Consider the following 11,451-nt stretch of genomic DNA (forward strand, 5'->3'; position numbering starts at 1 on the left):
GAAACCCCTTTGAGGTTTTTAGGAAAACCTAAATGATTCTGTCCCAGAGGCAGTTCGGCTTGGGGCGTGGTGGGCAGGGATCAGTGACCCCGGGGGTTAAATCGCGTCCCCTAAAAAGGTATGTCCAAGTTCTAGTTCCCAGCACCTGTGAATGTGATTTTATTTGGAAGTAGAGTCTTTGCAGATATAATGAAGTTCAGGATCTGGAGATGAGATCATCCCGGATTTAGGGTGGGCCCTAAATCCAATTACTGGTGCTTAATGTGATAAAGGAGAGAGAAATTTGAGACGCATAGACCCAAAGGAGACCGGAGGCAAAGGCAGAGGCTGGAGTTATGTATTCATGAGCCAAGGAACACCAGGAGCCCCTGGAGGTTGGAAGAGGCAGGGAAGGATCTCTCAGATCCTTCAGAGGGAACGTGGCCCCTTTGGCGCTTGCATTTTGGGCTGCTGGCTTCCGGAGCTGTGAGGGAGCACACATCCGGGGTCGGGGTCGTTAAGCCTGTCAGTGGTAATTTGTTACTGCAGGCCTAGGAAAGTAACACAGGAGGCAGGAAGTTGGCTGGAGCTTGGCAGGTGGTCTGGGGTCTGGGGAAGGGAGTTGGTGGTCTTTGGGGTGAAAGGAGTGGGAGGGGTGCAGGGCTAGGGTGATCAAGGCACACTTCCTGCCCTAAGGTGCTAGGGTTGTAGGGCCAGCCCTGGGCTGAGGGAAGAGAGGAGCGGGTGCTGATGGCCGGCTGACTCCCTGTGACATATGACTGCAGGCGCACCATCGATTGTGCTGGTCTTCCCTGCAGTCCTGGACGACCTTGCTGCTCAGAGATCTTCTATTTTATCCCCCCCTGCACCAACTCTTCCTGGGGCCTCGGGTGAGCATTTTGTTCCATCCGGGACCCAGTTTCCCCGTCAGTCAGTGGAGGGGGTCAGCTCCCTCGCACACGTCCTGGAGTCAAAAGGACAGTGAGGGACAGGAGGTGGCCCCTCAGAGTTTCTCTGCATCATGGGGTTGGGCTAACGTGGAATGTTCTTGGCAGGAGGATCTGGCCTCTGAGATTTCAGGGAGATGCAACTTTTATCTAGAAGGAAAAGAAGGGTATGGTGTGCTTTGTACCCAAAGAGCCTCTTAGGGTGACTTTGCTAAAGAGCAGGTTGTTAATCTCACAGAGGATGGAAAGAGAAGGGATATTCGTGGATGTGGGGAGGAGGGATACTGGTGGGTGTCATCACGTGTTGGATGGGTGGGAGGCTCTAAGCCTGAGCCTGATGCTCAGACATCCTGGCTGGTGGGGAATTGCTTATCCTTAGCCCTGGAGAGTGGAATTAGGCTCCAGCTCTCGGGACGGTTTTATGCCAAATCCCACTTATGGATGGCGGAGGACTCTGGGTTGTGCCTGGTGTTCAAATTAATCATGACGTGGTGGTGGTAGGGGGGCAAGCTTGCGTTGGCCTCGAAGGATGGGCAGGCAGAGGGAACAGTGTGGAACAAAGGTGTGGAGGTACGAATAACAATAATAAAAAAAAGCGTTTCTAGAGAAGTGAAGACCTCCCATCCTGGGTAGCGTGGAGAATGTGTGTGTAGCTCATTGGGAGGCAAGGCTGGGGGGAGGGGGGAAGGTAGGGGCTGTGGATGTGGCTATTTCCTGTGGGTTCTTGTGGTGCCAGCCTTCACCTGTCTCTTCGCACTGTGTCCTTGTCATAGTCTTACAAGACAGGGACTGCGATGCCCATTTTATGGAAGCGAAAATGGAGGCTCAAAAGAGTTAAGTAAATTTCCCACAGAGCCTGTTGGTGGGAGCTGCCAGACCCACGCAGGCAAGGTTTGGAGGCTTTTGAGAGCCAGGAAGAGACGTTTGGACTTAAGGCCATAGGTAATAGGGAGCCATTGTCGATGTCTGAACAGGAGCGTGGCACAACAAAGGCGATGCTGACCGAGACCTGACAGCTGAGTGCAAGACTAGTCATAAAATACCAATACACAATAATAACCATAAGAAGAAGAACGAAAGGCTCAGGAGTACCTTGGCTGTCTTAGCATCCTTGTTTCTTCATCTGAGGGCCCCTGGAGGTAAGGCTGAAACAGAAGCATGGCTGGGGTGGGGAGGGGCTGGGAGGCAAGACTGGGTAGAGTGAAGGAAAGGAGAAGGTGTTGGGGGAGCAGGGAGAGAGGGGACTGATGAGATCAGGTGGCTCGGCACGGAGAGAAGACGGGTAGATGAGCTTGAAGGGAAACTTGGGGTATGGCTTTTTCTACCAATGTCCAGGCAGGGCCAGAAGGACAAGCACATCAGCCTAGGCTTAGGCTTAAGCACAGCAGCTACTACCCTGCTGTGTGATCATGGGAAAAGGACTTCATGTCTCTGAGCTTCTGTTTCCTCATCTGTAACATCCAGAGAATACATCCACTGCCCCCACCTAAAAAAAAAAAAAAAAAAATGAAAAGAAGAGAAAAGAAAAGAAGAGAAGAGAAAAGAAAAGAAAAGAAAAGAAAAGAAAAGAAAAGAAAAGAAAAGAAAAGAAAATTCTGTTATATTGTTCCTCTCTCCGGCCCACGGTTACTTCTTGGAAGGCAGCTGCGGGGAGAGCATCTCAGTCCCTCCAGCCGCTTTCTGCAGACAATGGGGGTAGCTTTCCTTTGAAGAGGGCATTTGAACTGGCCTTGAAGGCAGGGATGCAAACACCGGGGAAAATGGTAGGGAAGAGGCGTTCCTGGCAGAGGGCACAGCAGGAGGAAAGAGCTGAGACTTGGATGGACCTAGCTTCTGAGGTCTTGCCTGCTATCTCATTATTTGTGCCTCTAGTGGGTCTGTTCCTGTACACACTCCAAGCACTGATGGACTCCAGCCAGTACTTAGCGAACACTCGCAGGTGGGGTTTGCACCCATTTCTCGGTTGAGACAAGTTGAGGCAGAAAGCACATCGCTGCTAAGAAGGGAGGACAGAACGCTGAGCCCCCGTCAGCGCTGTGGGTGGTAACGAAGCTGTCAGGGAGCAGGCTGGGAGGCGAGGGGGTGACCGTAGTCACATTATTTTTGCACCCAAATTGAAATTAAAGATCATTTCGACTCCAGATGCTGCAAAGGCCTGGGTTCATTACTTCCTAGGATTTTGTCCATGCTCTCGTTCTACATTCAATTAGAGCAATTTGAGGTAATTAATTAGATTTGTTATTTGATTAATAAAGATAGAAATTCAGCTAAGTTGCTGCGAAGGAGGAAGCCAGGTTGGGATTTGCTAGCAGAGGTTTGGGGAAACTCCTTCCTGCCTCCTGCTCTGCCCCCTGGTACCCGCCATATCGTCGGCGGATGCCCTTCCCTTCCGGCTTGAGCCAAGGAGTCAGAGTTTCGGCGTCAAGTTCCTATGTGTGGTTGCGTTCTAGAAGGAGCAGGGGGGCTTGGGTGGCTGGACTAGTGTGGCCTACAGTGGAGAGGTAGGAAATGAGGAAGGAGCGATTAAGGCATTGCTTCATCTGGAGGGGTGCTGAGAAGAGACCAGACACACAGCTTGGAGCAGGCTGGGAAGGAGCTGGACAGACACAGAAGTTGGTGGCTGCAGAAACCCAGGGCCAAACTGCTGCGGGACAGGGCAGGGAGGAGGGGGAGAGCCAAAGCCAGTTGGAGCCGTCCAGAGGTTGGATGCGGAAAACAGGTTCCAGCGTTGGCATTTCCACAAAGGAAAAAGTCCGGCCGATAGACCGACGTGAGGAGTTAGTGTGGGTCAAGGTTTGAAATTCAGAGGGTTTCTAAGTATGACCAACCCTAGAAACTCCAGAAACTCCAGATCATTTAAAGAAATCTCCATGGAAATAAGTCAAAAATTTAAAAATGAAGAAAAAAACTGGGGAAAATGCTGACGCCTATATCACAGATAGAGGCTACATCTTAATATGTAAAGAGTTCCCATAAATCAATAAGGAAAAGAAATACATAAGAAAATCTGGGGAAGGTTAGGAACGGACAGTTTGTAGGAAGAGGACTAGAAATGGCTCTTTGGCATATGCAAAGTTGCTCATTTTCTCCCATAGTAAGAAAAATGCAAATTAAAAGTGGGAAGAGGGGCTCCTGGGTGGCTTAGTCAGTTAAGCATCCGACTCTTGATTTTGGTTCAGGTCGTGATCTCACGGCTCATGAGTTCAAGCCCCCGGGGCTCTGAGCTGGCAGTGCAGAGCCTGCTTGGGATTCTCTCTCTCTCTCTCTCTCTCTCTCTCTGCTCCTCCCCTGCTTGCACTCTCTCTCTCAAAATAAATAAGCTTTTTTAAAAAGCGGGCAGAGATACGATTTTTATCTATCAGATTGGGCAAGTTCGTAAATATTCTAGACTCAGTGGAGATTGGTATGAAGAAGCAGGCACTCTCGAAGTATGTTGGTACTACTTGCATGGAGGGTGTTTTGGCAATCACGGATCCAAGTTATAAACACCCATGTCGTTTGACGTAGAGATTCAGCTGCCTGGAGCTTCTCCGACAGATGACACGAGGATTTATCGTGGCACTATTCCAGCTGGATGGGCAACAGCAGGAGAGCCCATGACTAGGAAGCCGGGAAATAATGATGGTAGAGTCAGGTGGTGGAATACTATACAGCCACAAAAAAGGAAGAGGCAGCTCTCTATGGCTTAATGAGGGCAGACCGTTCTTGGGAGAAGACAAAGCAAAGTCCAGAACGAGGTGTATAGGATGCTGCTATTGATGTGGAATAGAAAAGACTGCATAAACACACGTGCGTTTTTGCTTATAAAGGTGTAGACTAGGGGCGCCTGGGTGGTTCAGTCGGTTGAGCATCCGCCGTCGGCTCAGGTCACGATCTCACGGTCTGCGGGTTCGAGCCCCGCGTCGGGCTCTGTGCTGACCGCTCAGAGCCTGGAGCCTGTTTCAGATTCTGTGTCTCCCTCTCTCTCTGCCCCTCCCCCGCTCTCATTTTGTCTCACTCTGTCTCTCAAAAATAAATAAACATAAAAAAAACAATTAAAAAAAAAACGTGTAGACTATCCCTGGATCACTAGATCACTTGAATCTGGGGGCGGTGGCTGCCCTTTCGAGAGGGGAACCGGGTGACTGGGAGACAGGAAAGGGAGGGACTTACTTTCCCCTGTCTTTACCCCTTTATGCCTTTTTGAATTTTGTCCAAGTATATGTTTCCTATTTCAAAGAAGGAATAAAATCACAATTAAAAGACCAACCCTGCAGACGTTGACATGGAAGGGTGTGACAAAGTGAGGGTCAGAGATGCACGGGAGAGGTCAGGGCCGAGGCGATCTTTAGGCCCAAGGAAGGTGGGGAGTGGCCTCATCATTACCCTGACGGGCCTTACCTGCTGGCCCTGGCGACGAGGCCGGGAGGGAGGTCTGGGCCTGGCTGGCTGGAGTGGCGGTGCTGCGCTGGGCATCTTGTGGGCTGGCCTGGGGTGTGGGGCCCCCTGGGAAAGATGAGGAGAGCGAGGAGCTTGGTTCTTCCTTTGGGAATGGGGTTGGCAGATACCTCCAGGGAGGGCGATATCTAAGGACAGCTCCAAAGAGGGACTCTGAGGCAGACTGAGCCCTCCACTCTTCTCCCCCAGTAGGTAGCAGATGGCAGAGAGGGCTCTGGGAGGTGGGTGCTAAGACAGAAGGGGCGGGGAGGCATGGGACGCCCCAGAGGAGCAGTCTGAGAGTGACAAGGGCTCCGCTCAGCCCTGGTAACAAGAGGGAGGACTTGGGATTCTGCCTAGAATGTGAAAGAAGTTAATATTCCTCCGATGGCCAGGGTGGGGCTAGGGGAGTCCTTTCAGGATGTGGCAAAGCCACCAGTGAATCCCACCAGGACAAAGGCAGCTGCTGATGTGACCGGAGGGACCAAGGGCTTTCACATCTCAGATGCCTCCCACAGGGGCTTCCTCGGGGACTGGAAGTTCCTTTGCGCACAGATATTATGGAGCTGCCTCCTCGGGGAGGTCCGGCCTCCTGGTGTAATCCCGGCGTCGCCTCAGCCAGGAGGGGGAGGGGACTGGCCAGGAAGGGAGCAAGGAGGGGTCCTCCAGATTCACCTGCACCCGTCACAGGCCAGAGAGGAACGGGGCGCAGGGGGTGGGGGAGGGTTTTGACCACACACACAATGGGCCACAAAGAAGCCGAGTCAGAGCCTCACTTCCAGGGCCAGCCGCACACTCACCAGCTGTCGTGTCCGGGCAAAGCCCTCCTCTTTGGCTCTTACTTTCCCCGTCTGCGGAGTCAGGCCGCTTGGGCCTAGACCGCTTCTAACGGGCCCTTCGCACCCTGAGGGGTGGAGCCGATGGGGTTTCATCCAGGACCTGGAGGAACATGGGTGCTGGAGGCGCCGATGGACAGGAGGGCCATGGGGTGCCCTCGTCACCTCTGCCTACACATCTGTGGTTTATAAGAAGCTCCTGGGGCGCCTGTGTGGCTCAGTCGATTGAAGGTCCGACTTCGGCTCAGGTCGTGATCTCGCAGTTCACGAGTTCGAGCCCCGCTTCAGGCTCTGTGCTGACAGCTCAGAGCCTGGAGCCCGCTTCGGATCCTGTGTCTCCCTCTCTCTCTGCCCCTCCCCCGCTTGTTCTCTCTCTCTCTCTCTCTCTCTCTCAAAAATGAATAAACGTGATCCCAAATTAAAAAAAAAAAAAAAAGAAGCTCTCACTGCATTTTCTCACTTAACGCCTCACAACAGCCCTTGCGACCACCCCCATTTTCCAGATGGGAACCGAGGGCTCGGAGAGATGAAGAAGCCTGCCCAAAGTCACACACCTAGTAGGCGGGGCATGTGGGATTCAATTCGGGGTCCAAAGGACTTCGGGGCATCTTCTTTCCTCATGGCACAGTCCCCTCTTTCTCTTTAGTATTTATTTATTTTTGAGAGAGAGCGCAGGCGCCAGTGGGGGAGGGGCAGAGAGACGGAGACAGAGTCCAAAGCGGACAGGTGCCTCTTTCTCGTGCATTTCTTCGTGGGGGGGGGGGGGGCGCAGAGAGGGGCCTCGTCACAGCCCGCCTCTGGGAGTCAGACCTCTCCATCCTCGTTCTGTGGATGCTCAGTGAGGGCAGGCCTCAGCTGGGCTCTCCACTGGCCGCTTCCACCCCTGACACTCCACGTGGGGGCGTGACATTTGCTCCCTGATGCCCTTATCGTTAGCCCTGGGGGGGGGGGGGGCGTGGGCCGCTGCCTTGGCCTCCCCCTACTCCAAGCCCTTCCTTTTTCCTCCTGACGACCTACCGGCGACCTCGGGTCTCCTACGCTGGCTGGGCATGGCTGAACCGGCCGTCCGGCAAGGTCAAAGGGCACGGTCTCTCCCTGTCCACAGCCTTGCCCAGTTCCCACTGTGACCTCGCTGGCCATCCTTTCCCATCACCTGCCGTCTCCAAGACGACCGACAGCTCCTAGTGGGCAGTGAGGGGAGAACGGGGCGGGGACAGGCAGGGTCAGCTCGGCAGCCAAAGCTTCCCGGCTGGGAGGCCACCTGTTCTGTCTGAGGATCTCGGGGGTGGGGATGGGGGGCGGGAGGGAGAAGATGAGGCCTTTCGTGAAACATGAGGAGGCCGCGGGGGACCTCCGAGGTGCTGATGGAGAGGCCATTTCATAAACCAGTGCCCCCGGCTCTGGCTGTTGCCCAGCGTTCACAGAGTGACGGGAACAGCATGAATGTGGAGTCAGAGCTGGACTGGATGTCCCCCTCCAGCTCCGACGAGCCGTGTGACCTTCCATAGGTTCCTTGCTACCTCTGGGCTTCTGTTCTGATTGGTTTATGGGCTCACTAGGGGCCTGCAATAAAGCGAAATGTGCTTTGTAAACAGTGAAGCTTTAGCGGCTAAGACCATGGGCTCTATAGCCAGAAAGGCTGAACTTGAATCTTAGCCCTACTCTTTGACCTTGACCAAATGACTTCACCTCTGTGTCAGGTGCTTTTGCTGTGTAACAAATACCCCACAACTCAGTGGCTCAGTGCAACGACCATTTATTTAGCTCATGGTTAGGCGGTGAGCAGTTTTAACAGGGACCTGCTGAGATGGCCTTCCGCTCAGGGTAGGGCTCAGCCGATCCTGGCTGGGGCCCTCTCAAGTTCCTGCTGTCACTTGGTGGTGCCCCTGGTTAATTTGGCCTCACCTAGGATGACTGGAGCTACAGGGCCTCTCTCCACGAGGTCTCAGCCTCAGCAGGCTGGCCTGGGCTTGTTCTCAGGATGGCTAAATTCTTGGAAAGCAGCAAGAGAGCCAGCCCCAGTGCGTAAGCCCTCCTCAGGTCTCTGGAGCATCGTGCTTGCTCCTCATTGGCCAAAGGAAGTCACACGGGCAAGCCCTATGCCAGGGTGGAAGGACACAACCCAAGGTAGTGCCTTAATTCCCTGGCTGGAGGGAAAAGGGTGCTCTTTGCAGCTCTGGATAGAGATTTGGGCTTTGCACCCTCCAGAGCTGGTCCTGGGGTCCTCCCCCAAACCCAAAAGAATGCATTTGCTCCTCCCACTTCCCTTCTCTCCTCTCCCCACTGGGCTCAGGAAGAAAGTGGTCTGGGCATGTGCTCACCTGTAAGTGGTTTGTTCTGGGAGGGACTTCCGGCAAGTGTTAAACTGGGATCCTAAACCTTCTCCCATCAAAGCTCGCGTGGATCACCAGGGAACCCTACGCATCACGCACTCTGAAATATTTTCTCTGCCACAGTCCACATTTGCAGGATAGCAAATGACCTTCACATGCCTGCTGGGTGCAAGGTAGAGACTAGAAATACTGGGCATGTGATCTGGAATTGGGGTTGGGGATCTGTGATGCCACCAACAGCCAAGCAAAGTCCTTTGGACAGTTGTTACCACTCTGGGCAAAACCAAAGGGGCTTCCATCTTGGCACGCTTGTGTAAGCCGTCCTCAGGTAGGGGGAGGGAGACGACTTCACTAGACTTTTCTAAAATCTTGAAAACAGGATTTACACAGCTGCCTTCACAGATCCCACCTTGGCAACCACAAACCTGGCTCACTCCATGATTCTAGGGGTCTATTTTTCTTTTCTTTTCTTTTCTTTTCTTTTCTTTTCTTTTCTTTTCTTTTTTTTCCTTTCTTTTCTTTCCTTTTTTTCTTTTCTTCTTTTCTCTTCTTTTCTCCTCTCCTCTCCTCTCTTTCCTTTCCTTTCCTTTCCTTTCCTTTCCTTTCCTTTCCTTTCCTTGTAGGCTCTATGCCTGTGTGGAGCCCACTACAGGGCTTAAACTCACGACCCTGACATCAAGACCTAAGCTGAGATAAAGAGTCAGATTCTTAACAGACTGAACCTCCCAGGTAGCCCTTAAGGGGGTCCTTTCTGAGCTCGCCAGGGAGCCCCAGGAAGGTGAAAGGCCGTTTCTCATTCATCTAGTCTTTGTTCTCCCCTGTGTGTCAGGCCCTGTCCCAGACGCTGGAGATAGGACAGTAAGCCAACTCAGATGGGGGTCCTTCCCTCACGGAATTTATGGTCTAAGGGAAACAGATTCATTGATCACAAGGATAAATGTAAAATTGTATGGCCAGATGGTTTTCTTTCTGAAGAATTAATCTTGTTTCATAGGGCAGTGGGACTCAGGACATTCACTGCCGCAGGGAAGGAATGACCAGGCAGAAGTCAGGAGTCAGGGTCAAAATAGAAGCTTGGGTGTGCATGGGTGTGGGGGGGTGCAGGGAGGACAGAGAGGACCAAAGATTTGGAAAGTGTGGGATGCTCCAAGGCCTCAGCTCAGAGGCTGTGGGCGGCAGTGTGGGGAGGAGGCCTGCTGGGTTTGACATTGAAGATGGGCCACATGCTTGCTCTGACTCCTTCCTGTGCCCACCCAAACAGGGTTGGAGGGCCTGGGAATGGAGAGGACTTGTGTCGCCATCCCCAGGGTAAAGCTTGGGGAGGTGGAAAGACCTCAGACTGTTCTCTGATCCAGTGTAGCCCAGACTACGTGGTGATTCAGAGCACAGAGTCTCAAGGCAACCTTGACTCTCCTGGGGGCAGGGCCAGCTTTCCCACCCCCCCAGCTGAGGGTCACCCTAAGAGCAGGGGTAGCCAACCCTCCCACCTCCCCCTGCTGCTAGGCCCTTACCTGCTTTACCACATGAGTTGTGCTTCTTTTGTTTTGGGGTGAAAAAAGTTCCTCTGAGTGTGACGATTTTTTTTTTTCAGCACAAGTATATTTGTCACCCTGGCTCCTTGAGCTGGACAGCACCTGGTATTGTTTTCTGACCTCCCTACCTACCCACGCTCATTCTCTGAAAGAGGAGCCTCAGTGTGGGACCTGGGGGGGCCGGGGGAATTGTCACATATGAGGAGGGAGCAGAGGAACCATTGGCTTGATTCTCAGCCACAGCATCGCCCCAGTCCTGGAGCCACTGCTGGCTGGGCCACCCACTGGGGCCTGCCTTGTGGGTGCAGGGAGAGCCCGGAAGCAGGGCGGGGATAAGACTGGCCACGCCCCTATATGATGGGCACAAGCTGAGCTGTCTTCCCCACGCCTGTTTCCTCATTGGAAAGACTGGAATGCGGGCAGGGTGGCTGAGTGAGGCAAACGCTGGAAGGCCAAGGCTTATCGTCACAGTAAGGCAAAGAGATGGCAGAGCGGTTCCTGGGCTAAGAGCCGGGCACTGTGGTCACAGCCAGCCTGGGTTATTGTATTCATCCCTCCCACGTCCCCTTGAGGTGGACACGGCTGTTATCCCCACCATTTAGATAAGGACACTGAGGCTAGAGAGCTCAAGGAAGGTCACACAGTATTTGGCAAAGCTGGGATGTCCCTGGCCGCTGTCAGATTTCAGAGCCCGAGCTCCACGCCCTTTTCACCCTGTAGGGCATTTACAGAGCTTTGCTGGCAGGTGGGGGCCCAAAGCGCCTGTGAGACTATCTCCTCCACGGACACAAAAGGAGATTTGAAGCTCCGAGAGAGGAAAGGACTTGCTTAAGATCTCATGGCATCCTAGTCACTGCACTGACTTGCGTACAACGTCAAACGCTACGCGTAGCTTTTGGACAAAGGTGTTTGCATCTCCAAAAAGGGCTTTCTGAGGATGTCAGAACTTCTCCAAATGGAATATCCTAGCTCTGAAAAGTGCAGGTCCTGGGGAAGGCCTGTGGTGAGGACAGGGGAACACTTGGGGGCCTGTGAAGTCCCCTCCAAGCCGTCTGGAGCAAATGGAATAAAACAGAACCACCACGTCCTTCACCTGCCTGGACTCGACTAGAGAGGGAACAATCAGAGGGGTGCTAGGATGCTGGACCTCATATGCTCACTGCGGCACAGCCTCCAAGAAAGAAACATCTGAAGCTACCTAAATGTCTGACCAAAGGGGGTTGGTGGATGGGGCATCGCAGGAAGGTATTTGCTCTTTGTCCCTGCTTCCTGCCACAGCTCTGAAGTCCCTTGTAATTTTTTGAGTGTAAGATCATAGGGGTGTCTTTTGTTCCACGAAGCAACTCTTGGCAGGTCCCTAGACAGCTTAAGGACGTGGGCTGGTTACCAGAAAGACCAAGCCTTGATT

General features: G+C 53.1%; 1 long non-coding RNA gene across 1 annotated transcript; it reads right to left on the reverse strand.

Moving 5' to 3' along the window:
• Positions 1 to 321: 321 nt before the first annotated feature.
• LOC147576523 (uncharacterized) lies at positions 322 to 7,308 on the reverse strand. Its single transcript, XR_015241416.1, has 3 exons — positions 7,196 to 7,308; positions 2,019 to 2,071; positions 322 to 530 (listed from the first exon to the last, which is right to left on the reverse strand). It is a non-coding gene; the product is annotated as an uncharacterized LOC147576523 (long non-coding RNA).
• Between the last annotated feature and the right edge of the window lie 4,143 nt (positions 7,309 to 11,451).

Source organism: Puma concolor, chromosome D1 (genome assembly GCF_028749965.1).
Source record: "Puma concolor isolate L17-30 chromosome D1, mPumCon1.1.hap2, whole genome shotgun sequence".
NCBI lineage: Eukaryota > Metazoa > Chordata > Mammalia > Carnivora > Felidae > Puma > Puma concolor.